Below are 9,283 nucleotides of genomic sequence, written 5' to 3' on the forward strand. Positions count from 1 at the left end.
AGCTTGTCCAACGTTAGGGTCTGTAACTCAGAGTAGAATCTAGACACACAACGTCCGTGTTTCCGACAGTCCAGTAGAGTTCTTTCAAGCAAGTAACAGTTCGTTGGTAACTCCAGTGATCCAGTCTTTGATTTAGCGTAATGCCTGATCTGGAGATACTTGTAGAAATCTTTGGCGGGTATATTATATGGAGATCTTATTGAATTGAATTGAAAGCCTTTATTGTCATTGTACCAGTACAATGAAATTTGGAGGTTAAAAGCACCATAAAAGGACCTTTTTTGGAGGCGAGAGAAGAAGAAGCTTTCAATGTTTACAGTGGATCCCAGGACCAGGGGATAGGACTCTCCAAACAGAGCACAGTTACAGCCATTAAGACTGGAATGGTTAGTGAAAAGCACAAGTAAGGGCTAATTTTAGGTGGTATTTCACAAGGGGTGATTAGAAACAAAACGCTAAAATAGCATCTAGGCTTTCTCTGAGGACCCAGAACAAGATCCTTTCCCACAAAGTTTAGCACACATGGCACAATACTAACCAGTTCCAAATAGAGAAAAAAATCACTTATTTTTTTCACATTCTCCAGCACATTCAAAGAAAGACACAACCATAAAGCGCCAAAAATGAAAACTAGTAAAGTGTAGTTAAGTAACATCAATCAACCATGTACCATTCCCTTCCTGCCAATGATTTGAAGGGTAAAAAAGAATAGTACTCTAAAAATATTTGTGGCTCTGTGCCACAAACTTGTTACTTGATGAGTGGCCAGGTGATAAATACTATCAACCCAGTGAACTATTACAAACCAGAATCATGCATTCAGTGTGAAGAGAGGGGCCTCCAAAAGCCTACTGGTAATATGAAGACACTTGTGACTCAGTGCTTGTGATCGAAGTAAAACCCACAGCTGACATAAAGGGGGTATGACTCGTAGCCTAGGATCATACCATTACACTGACAAATTAAAACTGTGACGAAAATGAAACTAAAATGAGGCTGTGACTAATGAGTGAAAGCCCTGACAAACCTTTCTTGCACACATGCTGTGTTTCACAACCATCCTTCTTTCAAAAAAAAAAAAAAAATTAAATTTATTTAATGAAGTAATGTCTCACTTGTCAGCGTTTGTTTCAACCCAAAGTGGGTGTTTGTATGTACGCAGGGTATGTGAGACAGAGGGAGTGTGTGGCGGGGAGTAGTAGCTGTGTATGCAGATATCCCCGGAAAGGTGTTATTTATAGGGTGACAAGGAATTCCGCAATAGCACACAGTATCAAAGTTAATAGAACTATGAACTTGAAGTGTAGCATTATATTAAAAAAGCTTTCCTGACCCTGTCTGCAGCTTCACTGACTGGAATGCTCGCTGGTGCTGTTTTCATCTTGAGCAGCTGAATTGGTTATGATTCTGCTGGCAGCGTGGAACATGAAAAACATTGACGACACAACCTGTCCCAGTCAGACGGGCAGCCACAACAATGACTCGCTCCTAAATGATGATGAGACGCACAACAATCACGGCAACGCGATCCTGCTGACTGTTGTGAATGAGGACACGCTAGGGCCAGATATTTGTGGCGGCTCATCTGGTCCCCAAAACGGTCCCCAGTAAGACCAATCTTCAAAATAATAAGCCTTCACAAGTGTCCACTGGACAACAAAAGACCTTAGGAAGAAAAGGGAATATCTGTCAAACTGTGGCGACGCCTGTGAAGAGAATTCTACGCTGACCTGGCAACAATGAAGGCACAAAAACCCAAAGTTCTTTCAGGCACTGCAAAAATCTACTTCAGTCATGCGTCATTTTCCTCCAACCACAATGAACCAGCAACTACATCATAATTACCATTTAGGTTGATGTGCATTGTTAGAAAAATAAACTTGACTTATTATTTATTTATTTATTTATTTATAAATAAAGCATCTTAATGGGCTGAATAAAGCACCCAGGGACCAATCCCACAGGGCCACAGCTATTTCTTGACTTGGGAAAGTATCATTTCTGCGAAGCTGCCAGTCAGCAGCAGCATGCTAGTCTGCAGATGCCCCTGGGACAATGGGTGTCAGACTCACATCGTTGACGCGTGAATGCAGGCAGTGTTGCGAGAGGTACGGGGGTCTAAACGATATTGCTCTTGACTATTGGCCCAGCGTGGTAAAAAAAGGAGGGTTCACTTAGTTTCAGTGGTGGCCAGAGTGCAAGATGAGAGGTTTGAACTATTGTGAACCGCTGCAGAGACAATATGGCCATAATTAGGGGAGGGTGGGGGGGGGGGGGTTAAATCACATCCATCACAGCACAAGCCATTGACTCTGTAACAATCTGTTAGCCAGCTCCGCTAAAGCCCAGAATGCCAAACCTTAAACAATGGCACTTTGAAGAGGTTTATTGACGATGACGTAGCCTCATATGACCAACAAATACGTTGATATGACTAGTCTGGTTTGCATGGGATTCCAGTGTAAAATCACTGATGCGTCAACATGCGTCCCCCTAATTTTTTTTCCTGGAGTTGAAACATTACTTTGAGACACAATGGCTCTTTGCGACTTTCCTCATAGGTCTGTTTTCTACATCTAATCAGCCTTTTCCTCCAAATCGGCCCTTTCCCTGCGTTGGCCAAAACAAGCCGTCTAAGGGAATACTTCCAATAATGTGTTGGCATCTCAGTGACCACATTTGCATAATTGAGCGCTTGTTGCTTGCTGGACCTTGACATTGTGGGTTAACATTAGCAGCAGCGTGGGCTGGCAGTGCTGATTATCTTCAAGTTTATTTAACCCATTTAATGGATGATGTTCTAAATTGAAATTGCCCCTTTGAGGAGAACAGAGATTATAAACCGGTTTCTTCGTGCAGCAGGCAAAATGTCTAGTATGACGCTATGCAACTTTGGTACGTAGCAAGGGCCTAGTGTGCAGTGCTGGATGTTGATCTACTGACATAGGAAGATATCAAACACAACAAAGTTACAACTGCATCTGGGGTTGGGAACTCTCGACTACCAACTAAACCAATCATGTGTCCATTAAAGCTTAAGGTATAGTTTCTTTTTGTCGATCTCTTGCACATGAGATTTACTGCTTTGATCCTTGGCATATAAATAGTCATGAAAAGTCTCTCAAGCTTAAAAACGTGGTCTCTGGAGTCCTACTCTCTGTAATTAATGTCACCATGTCCAGCCGGGTCAAGCACTTTATGACCCTCCAGAGAGCTGGATTTAGGTCTGCACGACGCAGGGGGAAATATGAATTACGATTTTTTTTTTTTAGCTTTAATTGCTATCCCGATTTTTGCCAAGTTATTGACCATGACAAACAAAAACTAATTGGCAGTACCAAATATAGATTTTTCTTGGCCCCTATTGCATGGCTCACCCCCACAAGCCTGTAAACACAGAGGCTTCACTAAAGAGACGAGAGGATCGCAGCACTTTAAAACCTATTTTATAAAGTCCATGTTTAAAACTCACAGAAGAGAGTTAGTAGCGTTTGTGATGCAGTCGATTAATCGTGCTGGGATTCCTTTTTCCCGGGCTCTGGTGTCATGGCACAGGGTAATGAGGTATAAGGGCTACCACCACATGCACCTCCCCCTCATCTTCCTTCCACCTTTCCTAACCATGTCTGGGGATTAGAAATCCAGGCTGATCCGAAAGCAAACGCCGACATACCGAGACAGGAATTGATATCCGCCCACACAAATACACAACTTCACTGTGGTTGGAAATGATCTATTTCATCACTGGTGAAGGGGGGATCATAGTGCCTTAGAGGGGTTTCATTCTTTAACACCCTCTCACTTGTTTAATGTTTGTCAATGGAATTTTGAACATTGTACAGAGGTAAAACAACCTATTTGTGTTAAAATATCTTCAAAGGGCATTATAATATTTTTATATCAAAATTTGTGGCATTGCTTGCTTGACTTGAAAGCAACAAGAATATGTGAATCCTTACTGTGTAGTAAATTGTGATTTTTTTTTTGAGAGAAACGGTTACATGTTTGTGTTTTCTACTGGAAGATAGAAAACAAGGAGGAGAAAAGCTAAAGTAAAGTGAGATAAGGCTGGTTGACTGACCGGCAGCCAAGGACACAGGGGACAAAACAGGTAGCAGACCTGGGACTGTGTACATTGTGGTGAAAGCAACAGTGTGTACACAAGAGTTGACTGACAGCCGTTACCTGTGCTGTGCTACACTGTCTATCGGCCACTTTCCCATGGACACTGCACAGGTTCAGATTTTAAAAGGACATATTTCTGAGCCAAATATAATAATGACAAAGCAGGGAGCGCGGGTTAAACACAACTGGTGTTCTCACGGCATCACAAGACGTAAGGACATGTTACTATGGATGCAGTCTAAAACTTACCTTACTAAAAACGTCCACACCATGACGACCAACTGTTGTGGCAACAAATCATTAACAGGTCTACCTTAGAATGGTGGTACTTCGAGTTCCTGCATGGTTACAGCTCAATTTCATTTTTGCCTCATAGTGGGGCATCTGTCCTTGATATGCTAGCTGCCCCCCCCCCCCCCCCAAATACACGGTGAAAAAGCGCCGGTCACGGAGACAACACAGGGGAAACGTCAAACAAAAAATAAAAAAAATCAGATTTATTGGCCAATATATTAAAAACACTGAACAGATTTCCTAATATTAGTTATTTGTAGTTATAGTTTTCCTAAATAATGTGATAATAATTTTTATTTTTTTATAATATTTTGCCACATTTCCTGCAATGCCATGGACTCTTTCCAAACTACCTTTGCAGTTGAAAACTTCTTTGAGTTGTAGAAGCACGTCAGCAAACTTGGCACATCGCTGATAGCGTGGCATAATAGACGGGTCCGAGAGGGACATCTGGGCTGTCGGGCTACGGGCCGCTCTTTGAGGACCCTGCCCGGCCCCCAGGGGCCCGCAGCTAGGGCTTGCTGAACCCAAGCTGGAGCGTGGAGGTCGAGCGATGCCTAGAGAGAATTTTGTTCCACACCTCCGCCACTGCTGCTGCTGCCACCACCGCCGCCTCTCCTGATCCTCCACCAGAACTCTGGCGCAGCATGGCAGCAGCATGTCCAAATGGTCCAGTGGCCCTTAGGCCTGGGATTGTTTACCCGCAGGGTAGCTCCGTGCTCAGACCAGAACCGCACCACAACAGGATGAAGGATTCTCCAAAAGAGAGAGAAGACTTTAATCCTCACAAGAACCATTTGAATCCCATTGCTGACTGCTTCAGGTGGGACACATTACCAGATGGGTTTTAGCAGACGTCTTCATTTGTCTTCATTCTCCTGCTTCACTTTGACTAAAAATGTTGCCATGGTGTTCAGAACACTGGGAATGGCTGTCTGTCTCGGTAATAGTCAACATGGGGACAATTAATCTGCAGGAGTTGAATGGGTCATCAAAGATACTGTTCTGAACAAACATGTGCGGTAATTCAATCACGTAGCTGGTTGTAGTACTAAACTGTCTCAGCTTAATATGATTCCAGTTACAACCCAAACATAATGGGAAAATCAAACCAGTCCCGCTATGCCTACAGTTTGTTTGGGCTGTGAAAGCAATGCCTCGCAGGACAGGACAGTCATTAGTAAGTTTGTGAGGGACAGCTTTCACACCATATTCATCTTTTTCCTTCCATTCCCTTGCTTGATGTTTCAGCAACTCCTGATGTATGTGCTGCAGTTAATTTGATTAAATTTGAAATACAAGCCAAACATAAATAACCTTGGTGTTGTCTTCCGGGTCAAAAGCACTACTTTTTGGAATTCATGGTTCAATAACCCTCATTCATATAGAATTACCTAATATTGAGTTAGAAAAGCAGACATCTTGATTTATTTTGACTACTAGTTAAGATCGAAGAATGAAGTGATCAATTGTATGGAATCCATCAGTTTTTTGTGTTTATTTGGTATAAAGAAACCCATAATTCAATATAGACATTTTTAAAAGGGGTCAATTTGACAACAGGATGGTTTAAAAGTGTCTGTGTGACGGACGGATAGAAGAAAACACACTTACACAGGCTGTCAGTCAGTACTACTCTTTCTACACTGCGTCTAAGCGCATGTCCCGTTGCAGGTAACCAAAGAACACGACACGCTTGGTTCAAAACTCGAACATATAAGGATTTTTTGCTATTGGAAAATAAAACAGAATTAACTAAGCCCCATTAAACCGTCGGGTCGTTAGGTGGGCTAGGTAATTCGGCATCCATAAACTCTACAAACAACCTCTTTGTCATCATGTATCGACTTTTACAGACACTTCTTACGGCTATACCGCCGGTCACCATCGCGTTTGAGTTAACGTTAGCTCAATGAGTCGAAGAGCAATCTTAACTTTGGGGTTTGTGGACGTTATGGCTACATGCTTCGTGTTTTTAAGTTATGCCGAATTGGTGTGTAGGGAAAAATAAAGTTTTATAACATAATTTTTCTAAGCTGACATAATTTTTTTAGCCTGTTTGCCTCTAGCAAAAGGCAGCATTGAAGAACCAAATGTGGTGAACGGAGTTCAAAAAGTAACGTTACGCAGCTAGCTAACGTTAGTTAGTTACCCGTCTCGAGACACTTTTCCTGTCTTCAAATGTTAGCTAGGTCAAATTATTCATCCGCACCTAGCTATATGTTTTTGTAGCAATTATTTTTTTATTATTTAACAAACGTTACAAATATCAGACCTAATTACAAACCTTCCATGGGTCCAAACATTTCAGCCGAAAAGAATCCTGAAGCGGAAAAGTGACCGAAGCTCAGTCTTGAGAAGGACGAATTATTCCCAACCACAGCGCTACCTTATCACTGACTGCCCCTAGCTCCACTGTCTTCAACCGGCTCCTCTCTCCATGTGAAGCACGTAGGCTGTAACTTCTGGTGTGTTGTGTGTGTGGTTTGTGTGTGTGTGTGTGTGTGTGTGTGTTGTGTGTGTGCGCGGTGTGCGTGCGCGTGTGTGTGTTATGGGGATTTCGTTGCAGTCCTCCCTTCAACAGTGCCCGGAGTTTTTAAAGTGTCAAGCTACCAATCACATTGTTGAACCTCCGGTTGTGCCTTTCAAAATAAAATCCCTGCAGGTCAAATCAATGTGTTGGTGTCAAATTGAAAAAAAAAAAAACGTTCACAAAAATCCAGAACATAAGGGGAATTTGATTTTTTTAAAATTAGACTACAACAATATGTTTTTTATTCTAAACCTTTAAGATTGTCATACATAGTACACATAAAATGCCCATACATGCAAACAATGACGTCTTTCAAAACTTTTATTCTGAACACAATATATCTTTACTTCCGGTATTATTTTTATGGCTTTGTTTATTAACACAATCTGAAATCTGTACAACATATAGGCCTACGTCACCAACAGAATTGATACAAGTTCAACAAGATACATTAAGAAATCTGATTTTCATGTTAATGGAGATAGAGATACATAGTCTGCTCTGGTTGTTTATTGTAGTTTATGCAGAGGCCTTCTGAATCGCAAGTCTGTGTTCCAGCACACACACAACACAACACACACACACACACACACACACACACACACACACACACACACACACACAGATGGAGAGATGTCGAGTGAGCGAGCTAAAAAAAAAGGAATTGGGTTTTATCCTTTGAGGCTTTTTTTTTTTTTTTTTTAATATTCTTTTTATTAAACATTTTTAGTTCATCAACAAAAACAACAAGAACAAAAGCACAGCACAAACAAACTATTAGTAATCATATCTATGGGCATGTGGACAGCTTACATACAGCATCTCGTCTATCGATGTATATACATACATTACAGTTTATCCAGTTTGTGTTAGACCCTTTAATCTTTAGGCACTTTAAGGTTCTCCCATTTTTAAACAGGTGCAATTTACCATTAAGAAATACCTCAATCTCTCTAGCGTTACTACTCAGATATCAGAGATTTCCACTCTGAGTAGACGGGGCAGCGTACAACCCTTTGGCCATTATAGCCTTTCGAGCCAGCATCAGAAGAAACTGAACAGTCTCTTGTGAGCTCTCAGAGGGTCGGGTATAAGGCCAGTAGGCACATGAGTGGGCGGGCGGGACTGTCTGTCCTATCACCGAACCGATTTCACTGCATACTGCCTGCCAGAATACCTTGATGTTCTTACACTCCCAAAGACAGTGATATCTAGTGCCCTTAGCCGAGTTACATTTAAGACAGTTCGGTGAAGCACCTGGAGTGTACTTACTGTATATATAAGGTGATATGTAAACATTATGTAAAATATTGAATTGCATTTCTTTGTATCTATTACAGATTGATATCCTAGAGGGCAGTAGTAATATTTCCTCCCACGACGCGGAGTCAATTGGAATTTTAAACAGCATACTCCAAGTTGTTCGTAAGTGTTTCAGCTTGTCCAACGTTAGGGTCTGTAACTCAGAGTAGAATCTAGACACACAACGTCCGTGTTTCCGACAGTCCAGTAGAGTTCTTTCAAGCAAGTAACAGTTCGTTGGTAACTCCAGTGATCCAGTCTTTGATTTAGCGTAATGCCTGATCTGGAGATACTTGTAGAAATCTTTGGCGGGTATATTATATGGAGATCTTATTGAATTGAATTGAAAGCCTTTATTGTCATTGTACCAGTACAATGAAATTTGGAGAGCAACTCTCTAAAAGTGCACACATTATAACACATACATATATACATATACAATACATTAGTGCAAGTCTGACTGTAGGTTGAGTATGGTGACAGCTTTGGGAAAAAAGCTATCCGAGTCTATTGGTTCTGGCCCGTATTGAGGACCTGAACGCTGCCTGAGGGCAACAGGTTAAAGAGACGGGAGCCGGGGTGGGTGGTGTCCCTCAGGATGTTTCGGCCTACTGAGACAACGGGAGTGTAGATGGCAGTCAAAGAGGGCAGAGGGCAGCCAATTTTTTTGTGCAGTGTTTGTCACCCTCGCAGTCGCTTCCTGTCGGCCTCCGTGCAGCTGGAGTGCCACACGTCGCAGCATAGGTCAACAGGCTCTCGATGGTGGAGCGGTAGAGGTCACCGAGCTGATGAGTTCTTAGTTGTCCTTCCGAGGACCCTCAGGAAGTGTAGCCGCTGGCTGGCCTTCTTGACCAAAGCTGTGGTGTGTGGCGACCGACAGGAGAGGTCTGCAGAGATGTGAATGCCGAGGAATTTGAAGGACTCACTCGCTTAACATCCACCGTAGACGTACAGGGGGGCAGGGGCGGCTTTGTTCCGCCTGAAGTCCAGGATGAGTTCCTTGGTCTTGTTTGATGTTTAGTGCAGGTT

The sequence above is a fragment of the Etheostoma spectabile genome, unplaced genomic scaffold, assembly GCF_008692095.1.
Source record: "Etheostoma spectabile isolate EspeVRDwgs_2016 unplaced genomic scaffold, UIUC_Espe_1.0 scaffold272, whole genome shotgun sequence".
Lineage (NCBI taxonomy): Eukaryota > Metazoa > Chordata > Actinopteri > Perciformes > Percidae > Etheostoma > Etheostoma spectabile.